Raw genomic sequence first — 18,157 nt, forward strand, 5'->3', positions numbered from 1 at the left:
CGTCGCTAGCGATGACCGAGCACTAAGGAGCAAGGAGTCCTCGGTGTAGGCGGCGATGTCCGAGCGTCGAGGAGCGAGGAGTCCCTGGTGTCGCTGGTGATGACCGAGCACCGAGGAGCGAGGAGTCCCTGGCGTCGCTGGCGATGTCCAAGCACCGAGGAGCGAGGAGTTCTCGGCGTCGTCGGCGATGACCGAGCACCAAGGAGTCCCCAGTGTAGGCGGCGATGTCGGAGCACCGAGGAGTCCCTGGCGAAGCTAGCGATGTTCGAACATCGAGGAGCGAGGAGTCCCTGGCGTCGCTGGCGATGACCGAGCACTAAGGAGCGAGGAGTCCCGGTGTCGCTGGCGATGACCGAGCACCAAAGAGCGAGGAGTCCCCGGCGTAGGCGGCGATGTCCCAGCGCCGAGGAGCGAGGAGTCCCCGGCGTCGCTGGCGATGATCGAGCAACGAGGAGCAAGGAGTCCCTGGCGTCGCTGGCGATGTCCGAGCGCCGAGGAGCGAGGAGTCTCTGGCGTCGCCGGCAATGACCGAGCACCGAGGAGTGAGGAGTCCCCGGCATAGGCGGCGATGTCCGAACACCGAGGAGCGAGGAGTCCCCGGCGTCGCTGGCGATGACCGAGCACTGAGGAGCGAGGAGTCCCTGGCATCACTGGCGATGTACGAGCACCGAGGAGCAAGGAGTCCCCGGCGTCGCCGGCGATGACCGAGCACCGAGGAGTCCCCGGCGTCGCTGGCGATGTTCGAGCACCGAGGAGCGGGGAGTCCCCGACATCGTTGGCGATGACCGAGCACCGAGGAGTCCCTGGCATAGGCGGCGATGTTCGAGCATCGAGGAGCGAGGAGTCCCCAACGTCGCTAGCGATGACCGAGCACTGAGGAGCGAGGAGTCCCCGACGTCACCGGCGATGACCGAGCACCAAGGAGCGAGGAGTCTCCGGCGTCGCTGGCGATGACCGAACATCGAGGAGTCCCTGATGTAGGCAGCGATGTTCGAGCATCGAGGAGTCCATGGCATAGCTGGCAACGTTCATGCAGTGAAGTGTGCCCACTTAGTCCTCGAGCATGAAGAATCCGAGTGCTAAGGAGTAACCGACATAGCTGGCGATGAAGCACGAGCGGCGAATAGTCCGATCAACTGGTCGGCAACAGAGTCCATGAACCGAGTGGTCCGACCAGTTGATCGGTGGGGAAGCCCGAGCACCAGGTGATTCGATCACCTGGACGATGATCCTGTAATGCAAACATGTAGAACGGGTAGTACATGACGCACAAATAAATAAACTCCGAAGAAAAATCAGCAATGGTGATGAAACAGCGTATGTAGTTCGGCGATCAGTTGGCGTGAAAATATATTTATGTTTAATATAAACTGCCCGAACAATTAGTGTGTAGCTGAGTCTCCAGCCCTAGCTAGCCCATAGTCCATAACGTCGAGCGCGGAGCCCGTGCACGTGTAGGAGGAATAGGCGTGACCAAGGAGCCGTAGCCAACCACTCATAACGCAGAGCGCGGAGCCCATAGCACGTGCAGGGAGGAGCCAGAGACAGGGCCGTCTCTGGAGGCGTCCGAGCATCAACATGACTGTTTGAGGGTTCGAAAAATCATTTGGAGAGCAAATATGGAGAAAACAGTTCGAAGAAACATTATGGCGATATACGAAGATTGGAGAATATTTAGAAGAATATTAAAGCGTGAGTTAACTTTAGACGGAGCGTCTGGTCGATGACGTATGGCATTATCTGGTTGGCATTGACAGCAAGCACCTGGCGGGCGGTGAGTTGTTGGTGATGACGACCTCGGAGGTGGTTCTGAGATTGGATCTGCTATCGTAGGGGCTGGTGTAGCAGCGATGAATCATCATCGTGGAGCGGCATGGATCTTCATGAGATTGATGACGAGAACACGCTGTTGATTTGAGGTCCATCTGGCTCGCCATGGGATCAAGCGCACAACCCCTACCTAGCGCGCCAACTGTCGACAGAATATCATCGGTAGTCCACCAAGGGGTATCCCGTGATGGTAGATTTGTCGGTGGGGGTGCGTGTAATCAAGAACCGGATGGTGACACAAGGCACAGAGACAGTGATTTAGACAGGTTTGGGCCGTCTGATGGACATAATACCCTACGTCCTATGTCTTTGGTGTATTGTATTGATCTAGACGACCAAGTAGCCTGATGTAGCCTATCCGCTAGGGGACCCCTGCCTCTCCTTATATAGTCTGGAGGGGTAGGGTTACAAGTAGTCCTATCCGCTAGGGGACCCCTGCCTCTTAGAAACAGCACGCACACCCCATCCTAGACTCCTTGGCAACCTCACCTCACTCATCTCACTCGACCTCTCCATCAACTCCATCTCTAGCACCATCCCAACATCGCTGGTCCGGCTCACGGCGCTGTAGGACCTCATGCTCAACGACAACAACATCACCGGCACCATCCCGCCGGAGCTCGCCAGTGCCACGTCACTGGTGCAGCTGCAGGTTAACACCAATGAGATCTTCAGCCTCATCCCACCTGATCTCGGCCGGCTAACGGCGCTGCATGTGCTCTTCGTGAGGGCGCCATCCTGCCCACGCTCGTGTTCCTATCCAACCTCCTAGGCGCTCAACCTCTCGCACAACCACCTCACCAGCGTCATGCCGCCAGGCCTCTTCCTGCTCCGCAACCTCACCAAGCTGCTACTCCTGTCCAACGACCTCTCTAGCCCACTACCGCCGGAGATCGGCAAGGCCGGCAGCCTCATGCGCCTGCGCCTCGGCAAGTAACCGCATTGCTGGGATCCATCCCGGCGTCCATGTCCGGCATGAAGAGCATCAACTTCCTCGACCTCGGGAGCAACCGGCTAGCCAGGCTAGTGCCGGTCGAGATGGGAAACTGCTTGTAGCTCCAGATGCTTGACCTCAACAACAACTCGCTCACCGGGCTGCTACCGGAGTCGCTCGCCACGGCGTACGCCCTGCAGGAACTCAACGTCTCGCACAACAGGCTCAATGGCACCGTGCCAGACATGCTCGGTAGGCTAGAGACGTCGAGCAGGCTCATGCTCAGCGGCAACTCGCTGTCGGGGCCGATACCGCCGATGCTTGGGCAGTGCCGCAACCTAGAGCTCCTCGACCTGAGTGACAACGAGCTCGTCGGAAACATCCCCGACGAGCTCTGCGGCATCGACTGGCTCGACATCACGCTGAACTTGAGCCTGGAATGGCCTCACCGGGCCAATCCCATCAAAGATCACCACGCTGAGCAAGCTCTTGGTGCTCGACCTCTCGTATAACACGCTCGACGGTAGCCTCGCGCCGCTCGCTGGGATTGACAACCTTGTCATGCTCAATGTGTCCAACAACAACTTCTCTGGGTACCTCCTGGACACGAAGCTATTCCGCCAGCTCTCGACGTCCTGCCTCACCAGCAACGCTGGGCTCTGCACCAAAGGCGGGGATGTATGCTTTGTGAGCATCGACGCCAATGGTCACCTAGTGATGAACATGGCCGAAGACGCCCAGCGTGTGGATCGCCTCAAGCTCGCCATCGCGCTGCTGGTAACCACGATGGTGGAGATGGTCCTCAACATGATCAGCATACTTCAAGTGCGGCGGATGGGCTTTGGAGGGAAGAATGGCAATGGCAGCGGTGGCAGCAAGGGAGTCCCCGGCATCGCTGGCGATGACCGAGCAACGAGGAGTCCCCGGCATCACTGGCGATGTATGAGCACCGAGGAGCGAGGAGTCCCCGGCGTCGCTGGCGATGACCGAGCACCGAGGAGTCCCCGGCGTCGCTGGCGATGTCCAAGCACCGAGGAGCGGGGAGTCCCCAGCATCGCTGGCGATGACCGAGCACTAAGGAGTCCCTGGCGTAGGCGGTGATGTTTGAGCACCGAGGAGCGAGGAGTCCCCAGCATCACGGGCGATGACCGAGCACCGAGGAGCGAGTCCTCGGTGTCGCTGGTGATGACCGAGCACCAAGGAGCGAGGAGTCCCCGGTGTCGCTGGCGATGACCGAACACCGAGGAGTCCCCGACATAGGCGGCAATGTTCGAGCACCGAGGAGTCCCCGGCGTAGCTGACGACATTCGTGCGGTGAACTGTGGCCACTTAGTCCTCGAGCACGAAGAATCCAAGCGCTGAGGAGTAACCGATGCAGCTGGCGATGAAGCACGGGCGGCAAACAGTCTGATCACCTGGTCGACGACAGAGTCCATGAACCGAGCGGTACGACCAGTTGATCAGTGGGGAAGCCCGAGCACCAGGTGATTCGATCACCTAGATGATGATCCTGCAATGCAAACATGTAGAACGGGTAGTACATGACGCACAAATAAATAAACTCCAGAGAAAAATCAGCAATGGTGATGAAATGGCGTATGCAGTTCGGCGATCAGTTGGCGTAAAAATATATTTATGTTTAATATAAACCATCCGAACAGTTAGTGTGTAGCTGAGTCTCCAGCCCTAGCTAGCCCATAGTCCATAACATTGAGCGCGGAGCCCGTGCACGTGTAGGAGGAATAGGCGTGACCAAGGAGCCACAGCCGACCACCCATAACGCAGAGCGCGGAGCCCATAGCACGTGTAGGGAGGAGCCAGAGACAGGGCCGTCTCCGAAGGCGTCCGAGCATCAACATGACTATTCGAGTGTTCGAAAAATCGTTTGAAGGGCAAATATGGAGAAAACAGTTCGGAGAAACATTATGGCGATATACGAAGATTGGAGAATATTTAGAAGAATATTAAAGCGTGAATTAGCTTTGGATGGAGCGTCTGGTCGACGACGTATGGCGTTATCTGGTTGGCGTTGACGGTGAGCACCCGGCGGGCGGTGAGTTGTTGGTGAAGACGACCTCAGAGGTGGTTCAGAGATCAGATCTGCTGTCGCAGGGGCTGGTGTAGCAGCGATGAATCATTGTCATGGACCAACATGGATCTTCACGAGATTGATGACGAGAACGCGCTGTTGATTTGAGGTCCATCTAGCTCACCATAGGATCAAGCGCACAACCCCTACTTGGCGCGCCAACTGTTGATAGAATATCGTCAGCAGTCCACCGAGGGGTATCCCGTGATGGTAGATTTGTCGGTGGGGATGCGCGTAAGCAGGAACCAGATGTTGACACAAGGTGTAGAGACAGTGAATTAGACATGTTTGGGTCATCTGATCGATGTAATACCCTACGTCCTGTGTCTTTGGTGTATTGTATTGATCTGGACTGACCAAGTAGCTTGATGTAGCCTATCCGCTAGGGGACCCCTGCCTCTTCCTTATATAGTCTAGAGGGGTAGGGTTACAAGTAGCCTATCCGCTAAGGGACCCCTACCTCTCAGAAACTAGCACACACACCCCATCCCAGACTCCTTCGGCAACCTCACCTCACTCGTCTCACTCGACCTCTCCATCAACTCCATCTCTAGCACCATCCCACCATCGCTGGGCCAGCTCACGGTGCTGTAGGACCTCATGCTCAATGACAACAACATCACCGGCACCATCCCACCGGAGCTCGCCAACGCCACGTCGCTGGTGCAGCTATAGGTTAACACCAATGAGATCTCCAGCCTCATCCCACCCGATCTCAATCGGCTAATGGCGCTGCATGTGCTCTTCGCGAGGGCACCATCCCGTCCATGCTCGCGTTCCTATCCAACCTCCAAGCATTCGCCCTCTCACACAACCACCTCACCAGTGTCATACCACCGGGCCTCTTCCTGCTCTGCAACCTCACCAAGCTGCTACTCCTGTCCAACGACCTCTCCAGCCCGTTGCCGCTGGAGATCGACAAGGCCGGCAGCCTCATGCGCCTATGCCTCGGTAGCAACCGCATTGCTGGGTCCATCCTAGCGTCCATGTCCGGCATGAAGAGCATCAACTTCCTCGACCTCGGGAGCAACCGACTGGCTGGGCCGGTGCCGGTCGAGATGGGAAACTGCTCATAGCTCCATATGCTTGACCTCAACAACAACTCGCTCACCGGGCCGCTACTGGAGTCGCTCGCCACGGCACACGCCCTGTAGGAACTCAATGTCTCACACAACAGGCTCAATGGCGCCGTGCCAGACGCGCTCGGTAGGCTAGAGACGCCGAGCAGGCTCATGCTCAGCAGCAACTCGCTCTTGGGGCCGATACTACCAGCGCTCGGGCAGTGCCGCAACCTAGAGCTCCTCGACCTGAGTGACAACGAGCTCGTCGAAAACATCCCCGATGAGCTCTGCGGCATCGACTGGCTCGACATCGCGCTAAACTTGAGCCAGAATGGCCTCACCAGGGCCGATCCCATCCAAGATCTCCATGCTGAGCAAGCTCTCGGTGCTCGACCTCTCGTATAACATGCTCGACGGCAGCCTTGCGCCGCTCGCTAGGATCGACAACCTTGTCACGCTTAATGTGTCCAACAACAACTTCTCTGGGTACCTCCTGGACATGAAGCTATTCCGCCAGCTCTCGACATCCTGCCTCACCGGCAATGCTGGGCTCTGCACCAAAGGCGGGGACGTATGCTTTGTGACCATCGACGCCAATGGTCACCTAGTGATGAACATGGCCAAAGACGCCCAGCGCGTGGACCGCCTCAAGCTCGCCATCGCAATGCTGGTAACCACGATGGTGGCGATGGTCCTCGACATGATCATCATACTTCGAGCGCGGTGGATGGGCTTTGGAGGGAAGAATGGCAGTGGCGGTGGTGGCAGCGACTTCGAGAGCAGCGGCGAGCTGTCGTGGCTGTGGCAGTTCACGCCGTTCTAGAAGGTGAGCTTCTCCATCGACCAGGTGGTGAGGAGCCTGGTGGATGGCAACATCATCGACAAGGGCTACTCCGGTGTGGTGTACTGCATGAGCATCGACACCGGTGGGGTGATCGCCATGAAGAAGCTGTGGCCCAGCACCCACACGGCCACAACGGCAACATGCAAGGCGGACAACGGCACGAGCGGCTGCGTCCAGGACTCATTCTCGGTAGAGGTTCGCACGCTGGGCTCCATCTAGCACAAGAACATCGTGCGGTTCCTAGGGTGCTGCTGGAACAAGAGCACCGGGCTGCTCATGTACGACTACATGGCCAACGGTAGCCTAGGCGCGGTGCTCCACGGGCGGTGCAGTGCTCCACTGAGCGGCACAGTGCCGGCACACAGCTAGAGTGGGACGTGCGCTACCACATTGTGCTCGGCGCCGCGTAGGGGATCACTCTTCTTATTTGCACACCCCAAAGCAGGCTCACGCGTGGCTCACGTGCGCTCTGTCCACGCCATGTCGGCCAAAACCTTGTTCCGATGAGTTATGGACCTAAGTGGCATACTTAAACAATATTAGGGTGCCAGAAGTACGATTAGAGAGTTTGTGGACCTAAGTGGCACCCGAAGATAAGTTCAAGGGCCTACGATGCATTTACCTCTTTAGAAAATAAGAGTTTTTTTAGAAAGAGGAGTCCAAATCGACTCTTCCTCTAGTTTTTTGGAATACAAGTCCACTAGAGACTATAAATATAAGAGCAATGTAACTATTTTGATCAAGTAAAGAATAGAGTTTTGCTCTTTAAACCCCGCCTCTCCTCTCTCTCTTGCACCCACCGCCGTAGCCACCGCTGCCTGCTCAGTTGGCCACCAGCCAACCCCTAGCCAGTCTATCGCCCCCCAGCCAACCGCCGCCCTACCCTAGCCGGCTATCGCTGGTCCCCAGCAGCCGCCCCAACCACCCCCCGGGAAGGATTGTGACACCTAGTACCTAGAGACAGGATGGATCCAATGGCCAACTCCACCACAATGTTTGAGATGAAGAAGCTAATCGTGATCTTCTCCACCAACGTTAGCAGCCGCTTTGATAAGATGAGTGCGCACTTCATCAAGCTCAACACTCGTAGCCAAGGAGCTTGAGGAGGATACCAAGCATGTCCTGGAGAACGCTGGATGCGCTTTCCTCAAGCGAAAGCAAGAGGCATCAACCGTCACGCCCGCGCCCCCCCGGACCGGACCTTGTGGATACCATAGCACACAAATTGTTTGCTACCGCTCCAAGATCTGAAGACCTGCCAAGGGACAACATATACACTACTACAATTGTAGCCCCATTGGATCACACCACATATCATCATCGACCATGATGATGACAGCATTGACACCGATGGCAGGTTGATCATGTTAACAGGCGCACCGAACTCCAGGGTACATGGAGGGCACACCATGCTGCTAGTAGGAGCAGTCCTTGGCCAAGGCATCTACATCCTCGTCGGCACAGACGCCACTCATAACGTCCTCGACTCCAACTCCGCACGCCTCATCGGCCTTGCAAAATACCGCATCACCACCATAGTGCTTGTTGGCAGCGACACTAAGCTTGCTTGTCGAGGAGCCTTCTTCAATGTCCCGCTCCAGATTGACAAGGAGACATTCTAGATCCACACCTTTGTCCTCAACATTGGCAGTGACATTGACCTCATCTTGGGGACGCCATGGCTAGCTGACACTAGCAACAACCTCTAGAATTTTGCATCATTGGAGATGCAATTTCAGCGGGGCAAGCATACAACATCCTGAATCGTCCGACATCCACAGCAGACCCTCGCTACAGCAGCACCACCGACGCCAATTCTGATCATGCCGGCACCAAGGACAACCGCCCAATGGCCGTGGTCACCATCCCCACCTCTATCCCCTCGCTGCCTCTTGAGCCGGGCGACGAAGAATCGGTGACCCAACTGCCTTGACAACATCAGCACGTCTCGATAAGCTTCGCCAAGCGACCTTGTGTGTATGAGAGTTGCACGACATCGTTAGCAATATCATCAACAAGACAACTGCTCGAGCATGGTCACTAGGACAAAGGCTTCCTCTTCTTGGGTAGGCGCCTCTACACCACAGTGATGTCACCACTACTCTCGGCTCTCCTAGAAGATCTACTCATCGACGGCCACACAGAGAATCAAAACCTCCTATCGATGGGTTTCCACACTCCACAAACTACAGAGACAACCACTTAAGGTGTGCCATCAAGCATATTGCTGACATGCCCTTGGCCTAGGGGCACACCGCTATCGACGATGAGCACCTTCTTTGAGGATATGAGCTGCCGATTCATGACCGTTAAGAATGTCGGCACCAACATCAACCGCTCTAGGCACCATCTTGTCTCTCTCACCTGATGACCTCAATGGCATCGACTTCATGTTTGGCAATTTGCTCCTTTTGATGACCACACTATCTACCCATTTGACTTCAACCATCTGCCGCCGAATGTCGGGCTTCATCCTCCCCAACAATGACAATCAGGTATGGGGTTTTGAGCGACCTCCACAGGTCACACAACACTTCGACCTCGACGCCGACATCACAAGGTCAACCCTCTGCAGACACAACAAATACTCTTCCCCACATCGGCCATAGGAACCCACCGCTACTGGCTCTACAGCTACATCGGCAACCTCCAATTCTATTTTGAGTTCATCATCGACCACGACCACCGCAACTTGCTCTCCACAGATGTTATGCAGGGCCATCTACTCATCCACATAGACAGCATCGACATGTGGATGATGATTCAGTATGAGGATGTGCCTAGTGGAGAAGGGGGATGTCACATGTCCAATCCATACCCCCATGTCGGTTTCAATGGGCTAAAGGGGGCCCAAAACCTAGCCTTGGCCTCCACCAGGGCCACCCCGTGCGCGACAGGGGGGCACGTGGCAAGGGTGTTGGGCCGCCACCGCCCTCGTAATACCCTGATATTCTGGAGATTTGTGAATGAAGGAAAGTCTAGATTAAAAATAGGAAAATAAATAGAGAATTGTTTAGGAAAAAAGGGCTTATATTATTTAGGAAATTGGAGAATTTTTCTTTAGAAAGAGGAGTCCAAATCATAAGGACTCTTCCTAGTTTCTTAGAATACAAGTCCTCTAGGCACTATAAGTATAGAGACAATGTAACTATTTAAATCAAGTAAAGAATAGAGCTTTGCTCCTTAAACCTCGCCTCTCCTCTCTCTCTTGCACCCGCCACCCTAGCCGCCCCGAAGGACCGTGACATGGCCTAATGAGCATGGATGATCGAGAAGGGGTAGATGAAGTGTGTAGGTCTATTGGTCCTGCCTTGTTCTCTTCATGGAAGGACTGCTGTTGGGTATGAATGGAAATGTTATCTCAGTTCTGTGCGTGAGTGTGGAATATTTTTCCTATATATTTTTTTGGGTCTTTCACATCCTTTAATCAGGCATCATTACAGTGGTACTTTTCGTGGAAAACATCAAATCAAATTGGCTAATTAAAATTCCTTAAAAAGTAATGCTAGTCAATTTATAAACGATACACATTGAATATACTTAGAGCATCTCCAGTAGTACTCCCTAAAACAAACTATCCATTTTATTTTTCTCACAAATGCATATTGCCTCTCTATGATCTTCATTTCTCCTCTACAATTTAACCAAAAGTATTTCAACCACAAGTAAAGCACATAGTTCAAACATAATTAATCAAAGTAGGCTACTACAAAGTTCAAATAAAGTACAACATACTTTGGTCAACCATAGATAAGCAAACAAATTCACATACAACCATATAATCAAACAAATATAAATCTTACTATGACACACCATAACGTGCCCACAAATGCTCCAGCAAATCATCACGAAGTTGCTGATGAATTGTTCGGTCTTCAATCTTATTATGTATACACAAGAAGTCAAGACCATCTACAAGTGGCCATAGTTTCACATAGGAAATTATTTAGATAGCTTGCAGGTTAGGTACATATGAAATTTTATTCAAGCAACTTCGTACCTTGTGCTCAGGCGGCAGGGAGAAGGCGTTCGTTGGTGCCCGGCTGCCGGTGGGAGCTGCGGCCGTGCATCGGTGGGAGCTAGGTCCGGCGGTGGGAGCTGGGTCGTCGCCGGTGAAAGCTGGAGCCGGCGCAGATCGGGACAGCGGATGGGCTAGCGTCGGAGGGGCTGCCGTTCGTGCCGGAGGGAGCAGAGGCGCGGAGGGAGGCTCCCGGCATGGAGCAAGACAACTGGCGCGGCCTTCTTCTTCGTGACGACTGATCGGGGAGGCGGCCCTCCAGATCCGACGGAGGAGGGCACGGGCTGAGTCGGAGGAAGGGCTGGCGCCGGTGAGGTCACGGGGTGGCGCCGGTGGATGGGCACAGCGGCGACCCTGCTCTGGCGGCACGGGGGAACAGTCGAGCGAGCTCGCGCGGGTAGGGGAAACGACTGAACAGATTTTTAGATAGATGTAGCTAGTGGGAGCGGAAATTTGTTGGGCCAATAAATTTAGGTAGCCTGCTAGAGTGCATTTTTTTACCTTGACTACCCAAATATAGGATAGGTAGTTGTTTAGGTAGCCTGCTGGAGATGCTCCTAGGAAAATTGGTTGCACACGATAGAGGAAATTAGTAGAACTCATTCTAAGGAGCAAATAGATTGGACTAGTTTGTTATTATATATAAGTAGTAGTAGGTAGTAGAGGTTTTTGCCGGCCTGTAGAATACACTGCCCGCAGTGCTGCATAAAGCCATTAGCCACCACCGTGCACCCTCGCAGAAGCTTGCCATAGAAAAGTTGTCCAAGCATGTCATGTTTACGCATCCTTCTCCTGGTACCGCTGTTCCTCTGCTCGGGAATCTCCAGCTCATTGTCGTCATCAGCTGGATGCAGCTGCGGTGACAGCACGACCCACGATTTCTCCTCCTTCAGCAGTGGATCTGCTGATGAGTTGGTGCTCCTCAAGGACGCCGGGATCAGTAATGGCGTCCTCCATCTCACGGCAGACGACTCGAGGAATCGCTACAGGTCCGGTACTGCGCTCCTGCCAGCTCCGGTCATGCTCTTGTGCCAAGACCCCGAGGACGTGAAGCAAAACGCGTCCTTTAAAGCCTCCTTAACCATGGGCATCATGGAAAGGAGAGGAGATGGCGGCCTCGCGTTCGTCTTGGTTCCCTCCCTCAACAGCCCCCCACTTGACATCCTGGGCCTCAGCAACAACCCTTCTTCCAAGGCTACCTCTTCCTCCACTAGCAGCGGCTTCGTCACCTTCACGTTCGACACGGTGAAGCAGTCCTATGATCCTGACGGCAACCGCTCCATCATCAGCATCAACGCTGGTGTCTCCGTCTCCGATGACGTTGTTGCGCGTTCGTTTCTGAATATCACCGTCCCGACTAATCTGCAGGCCGCTACAAAAAACTTCACCGTGTGGATCTAGTATAACAATGGTGCCGGACGACATGACCGTGCCGTATCGATATATATGAATGTCCAAGGGCAGGCGAAACCGGACAAAGCCGCCATTGATGTGCCCTTCAACCTTAGTGACCACCTCCCGCAGAGAGCCTTTGTTGGTTTATTGGCTTGGACAGACGTGAGCTCCGAGCTCCAATCCGTCCTGAGCTGGAACCTGCAAGTTACTCTCCCTGGCGACGGCCCAAGCTTGGATTGGAAGGTGATACTAACGGCAGTTTTGGGTGGGATTGCCTTCACTGGAATCATGAATCTTTTCGTTGCCGTCTTCTACTTCAACTCCAAGTACAATAAGCTCAAGATGGAGCTGGTCCTGTCGGAGACTCCGCGGCGGCTGCCCGGCATGCCGAGGGAGTTCAAGCACGCCACGATGAGGAAGGCCACCGATAACTTCCACGAGGCGAGGAAGCTGGGCAAAGGCGGGTTCGGAGCTGTGTACAAGAGCACACTGCGATCTGCAGGGAAGGACGGCATGGCAGCATGCGTAGACGTCGCGGTGAAGAAGTTCACCCGGAACGAGAACCGGTGCTACGCGACGACTTCCTCGCCGAGGTCGACATCATCAACCGACTCCGTCATCGGAACATCGTCCCGCTAGTTGGTATGTTCTTCATTCAACGATGAGAGAGTTTCAAATTTCTTGTCATGCATGAGCATGTGTGCTGTGTGTCAGTCATTCAGTCAAAGTCCTTCATCTGGTGACATGCATGCGTGAAGGAAAAAAAGACTCACCATTGATGAGTACAGCTAATACTAGGTAGATAGAGTCTGCAGACACTATTGTCTTACTCTTACATGCATAGAGACAGAAGTCACTTTTCACATTATCTTCAATTATAAACACTACTAGAGAACCCCCGACTAAAGGATCCTTTAGTTCCGGTTTGTAATACTAACCAGAAACTAAATGTTCCTGCCGAATGGTCAGTCCGCGGGGCAGGAATCTTTAGTCCCGGCTGTTATTACCAGCCGGGACTAAAGCTTTACCTTTAGTCCCGGATTGGGTGATGCCCCGGGAATAAAGATTAATCTTTAGTCCCGGTTTGGCCCCCTAACCGGGACTAATTATCCCGGTCTATAGACCAGCTCATTTCTTCCCCCCCGAACCTGAGCCATTCCATTCAAACTCACTGCCTCTGTTCTTCAGCTTGCTATTGTTCTTGCTCTCTCCCCCTCCATTGGTGTTGCTCTTCGTTTTTGGAGGTAACAAACTTAATCCTCTTATGTTTTATCAGTAGCTTATCTCATTTTGAGATGTAGATGCATGTGTAACTTTATATGTTGGACTTTATTATGATTTTATATGTCATTTTTAGCTCAAAATCACATGATGATTTGCATATATGTTTGGATAAACAAAAGTTAAATTAGTTCATCAAAATCATGCTTCGCTCGTCCTCGCTGGAGCACGCGCCATCCTCGTCCCCGGCGGCTTACGTGATCTTAGAATTAATTTTTCCATGAAATGAAAAACTTAGAAAATTGTTAGAAAATTGTAGAAAATCCGTACTAGTTGAACTTGCGGACCGTGTTCAGCTCGGCGAGCAAGTTCTCTGCCGAGCGGTAACAGACGTCAAGGAGGAGCTTTGATTTTACGAGGGAGAGCGGCAACGGTCGTGGAAGACCGTGTTCCCTTCCTCGTAGAATCGGAGCTCTTCCTTGGTCAAGTACGGTACCGTCCGGTGGAGAAATGCTCGCCGGGATGATCACGTAAGCAAGGTCAACTAGTACGGATGGTTATTTATTGAAACATGTTTTTGAGCTATGCGATTTCTATGTCATTTTTAGCTCAAAATCACATGATGATTTATAATAGTAAAATCACTTGATAGTTTGGTATTTTACTATTATACATAGTACATATTTCATGGTTTAGTTAGATAAATAAATAATTTTAGTTTTGTTTAAATATATTATTTTAGAAAATGTGAAATTTACACTAGTTTGCAAAAATAAGTATAGAAAGTAGATGACAACTGGTACCAGATCCTCGGCCTCTCGTTCGGTTGCGAAACGACTGAGGCCAGAACTCCCTCTCATTATCTGCGGCAAGTGTAAGCAGAATATTATGATGGAGTACCGAGTCAAGAGACAGGGACCCAACAAGGGTCGTGTTTTCTACAAGTGCCCGAATCGCGATGTGAGTTTCTTACGCATTTGATTATTATGGCTAATTGACCTACTTTTCTTGAATATTTTTGACTAAATATTTTTTGGCTTTAATTTCAGTGGGAGGGCAATGGATGTGATGGTTGGTACTGGGAGGAAGATTATGCTATATACGTGCAGAATTCGGGTGTACTTGAGGTAGCGGCTGCTGATGATGAGGCAGTGAGCCTAGTAGGAGAAGCTTATTGATATTCAACAGAAGAATGATTTGTCTGTTTTAGTGTGCGTGAGTGTGGAATATTTTTCCTATATATTTTTTTGGGTCTTTCACATCCTTTAATCAGGCATCATTACAGTGGTACTTTTCGTGGAAAACATCAAATCAAATTGGCTAATTAAAATTCCTTAAAAAGTAATGCTAGTCAATTTATAAACGATACACATTGAATATACTTAGAGCATCTCCAGTAGTACTCCCTAAAACAAACTATCCATTTTATTTTTCTCACAAATGCATATTGCCTCTCTATGATCTTCATTTCTCCTCTACAATTTAACCAAAAGTATTTCAACCACAAGTAAAGCACATAGTTCAAACATAATTAATCAAAGTAGGCTACTACAAAGTTCAAATAAAGTACAACATACTTTGGTCAACCATAGATAAGCAAACAAATTCACATACAACCATATAATCAAACAAATATAAATCTTACTATGACACACCATAACGTGCCCACAAATGCTCCAGCAAATCATCACGAAGTTGCTGATGAATTGTTCGGTCTTCAATCTTATTATGTATACACAAGAAGTCAAGACCATCTACAAGTGGCCATAGTTTCACATAGGAAATTATTTAGATAGCTTGCAGGTTAGGTACATATGAAATTTTATTCAAGCAACTTCGTACCTTGTGCTCAGGCGGCAGGGAGAAGGCGTTCGTTGGTGCCCGGCTGCCGGTGGGAGCTGCGGCCGTGCATCGGTGGGAGCTAGGTCCGGCGGTGGGAGCTGGGTCGTCGCCGGTGAAAGCTGGAGCCGGCGCAGATCGGGACAGCGGATGGGCTAGCGTCGGAGGGGCTGCCGTTCGTGCCGGAGGGAGCAGAGGCGCGGAGGGAGGCTCCCGGCATGGAGCAAGACAACTGGCGCGGCCTTCTTCTTCGTGACGACTGATCGGGGAGGCGGCCCTCCAGATCCGACGGAGGAGGGCACGGGCTGAGTCGGAGGAAGGGCTGGCGCCGGTGAGGTCACGGGGTGGCGCCGGTGGATGGGCACAGCGGCGACCCTGCTCTGGCGGCACGGGGGAACAGTCGAGCGAGCTCGCGCGGGTAGGGGAAACGACTGAACAGATTTTTAGATAGATGTAGCTAGTGGGAGCGGAAATTTGTTGGGCCAATAAATTTAGGTAGCCTGCTAGAGTGCATTTTTTTACCTTGACTACCCAAATATAGGATAGGTAGTTGTTTAGGTAGCCTGCTGGAGATGCTCCTAGGAAAATTGGTTGCACACGATAGAGGAAATTAGTAGAACTCATTCTAAGGAGCAAATAGATTGGACTAGTTTGTTATTATATATAAGTAGTAGTAGGTAGTAGAGGTTTTTGCCGGCCTGTAGAATACACTGCCCGCAGTGCTGCATAAAGCCATTAGCCACCACCGTGCACCCTCGCAGAAGCTTGCCATAGAAAAGTTGTCCAAGCATGTCATGTTTACGCATCCTTCTCCTGGTACCGCTGTTCCTCTGCTCGGGAATCTCCAGCTCATTGTCGTCATCAGCTGGATGCAGCTGCGGTGACAGCACGACCCACGATTTCTCCTCCTTCAGCAGTGGATCTGCTGATGAGTTGGTGCTCCTCAAGGACGCCGGGATCAGTAATGGCGTCCTCCATCTCACGGCAGACGACTCGAGGAATCGCTACAGGTCCGGTACTGCGCTCCTGCCAGCTCCGGTCATGCTCTTGTGCCAAGACCCCGAGGACGTGAAGCAAAACGCGTCCTTTAAAGCCTCCTTAACCATGGGCATCATGGAAAGGAGAGGAGATGGCGGCCTCGCGTTCGTCTTGGTTCCCTCCCTCAACAGCCCCCCACTTGACATCCTGGGCCTCAGCAACAACCCTTCTTCCAAGGCTACCTCTTCCTCCACTAGCAGCGGCTTCGTCACCTTCACGTTCGACACGGTGAAGCAGTCCTATGATCCTGACGGCAACCGCTCCATCATCAGCATCAACGCTGGTGTCTCCGTCTCCGATGACGTTGTTGCGCGTTCGTTTCTGAATATCACCGTCCCGACTAATCTGCAGGCCGCTACAAAAAACTTCACCGTGTGGATCTAGTATAACAATGGTGCCGGACGACATGACCGTGCCGTATCGATATATATGAATGTCCAAGGGCAGGCGAAACCGGACAAAGCCGCCATTGATGTGCCCTTCAACCTTAGTGACCACCTCCCGCAGAGAGCCTTTGTTGGTTTATTGGCTTGGACAGACGTGAGCTCCGAGCTCCAATCCGTCCTGAGCTGGAACCTGCAAGTTACTCTCCCTGGCGACGGCCCAAGCTTGGATTGGAAGGTGATACTAACGGCAGTTTTGGGTGGGATTGCCTTCACTGGAATCATGAATCTTTTCGTTGCCGTCTTCTACTTCAACTCCAAGTACAATAAGCTCAAGATGGAGCTGGTCCTGTCGGAGACTCCGCGGCGGCTGCCCGGCATGCCGAGGGAGTTCAAGCACGCCACGATGAGGAAGGCCACCGATAACTTCCACGAGGCGAGGAAGCTGGGCAAAGGCGGGTTCGGAGCTGTGTACAAGAGCACACTGCGATCTGCAGGGAAGGACGGCATGGCAGCATGCGTAGACGTCGCGGTGAAGAAGTTCACCCGGAACGAGAACCGGTGCTACGCGACGACTTCCTCGCCGAGGTCGACATCATCAACCGACTCCGTCATCGGAACATCGTCCCGCTAGTTGGTATGTTCTTCATTCAACGATGAGAGAGTTTCAAATTTCTTGTCATGCATGAGCATGTGTGCTGTGTGTCAGTCATTCAGTCAAAGTCCTTCATCTGGTGACATGCATGCGTGAAGGAAAAAAAGACTCACCATTGATGAGTACAGCTAATACTAGGTAGATAGAGTCTGCAGACACTATTGTCTTACTCTTACATGCATAGAGACAGAAGTCACTTTTCACATTATCTTCAATTATAAACACTACTAGAGAACCCCCGACTAAAGGATCCTTTAGTTCCGGTTTGTAATACTAACCAGAAACTAAATGTTCCTGCCGAATGGTCAGTCCGCGGGGCAGGAATCTTTAGTCCCGGCTGTTATTACCAGCCGGGACTAAAGCTTTACCTTTAGTCCCGGATTGGGTGATGCCCCGGGAATAAAGATTAATCTTTAGTCCCGGTTTGGCCCCCTAACCGGGACTAATTATCCCGGTCTATAGACCAGCTCATTTCTTCCCCCCCGAACCTGAGCCATTCCATTCAAACTCACTGCCTCTGTTCTTCAGCTTGCTATTGTTCTTGCTCTCTCCCCCTCCATTGGTGTTGCTCTTCGTTTTTGGAGGTAACAAACTTAATCCTCTTATGTTTTATCAGTAGCTTATCTCATTTTGAGATGTAGATGCATGTGTAACTTTATATGTTGGACTTTATTATGATTTTATATGTCATTTTTAGCTCAAAATCACATGATGATTTGCATATATGTTTGGATAAACAAAAGTTAAATTAGTTCATCAAAATCATGCTTCGCTCGTCCTCGCTGGAGCACGCGCCATCCTCGTCCCCGGCGGCTTACGTGATCTTAGAATTAATTTTTCCATGAAATGA

General features: G+C 52.1%; 1 pseudogene; it reads left to right on the top strand.

The window, feature by feature from the left end:
- Positions 1 to 18,157, top strand: part of LOC136495619 (LRR receptor-like serine/threonine-protein kinase RGI1) — a 73,352-nt pseudogene that overhangs the window by 17,180 nt on the left and 38,015 nt on the right.

The sequence above is a fragment of the Miscanthus floridulus genome, chromosome 12 (genome assembly GCF_019320115.1).
Source record: "Miscanthus floridulus cultivar M001 chromosome 12, ASM1932011v1, whole genome shotgun sequence".
NCBI lineage: Eukaryota > Viridiplantae > Streptophyta > Magnoliopsida > Poales > Poaceae > Miscanthus > Miscanthus floridulus.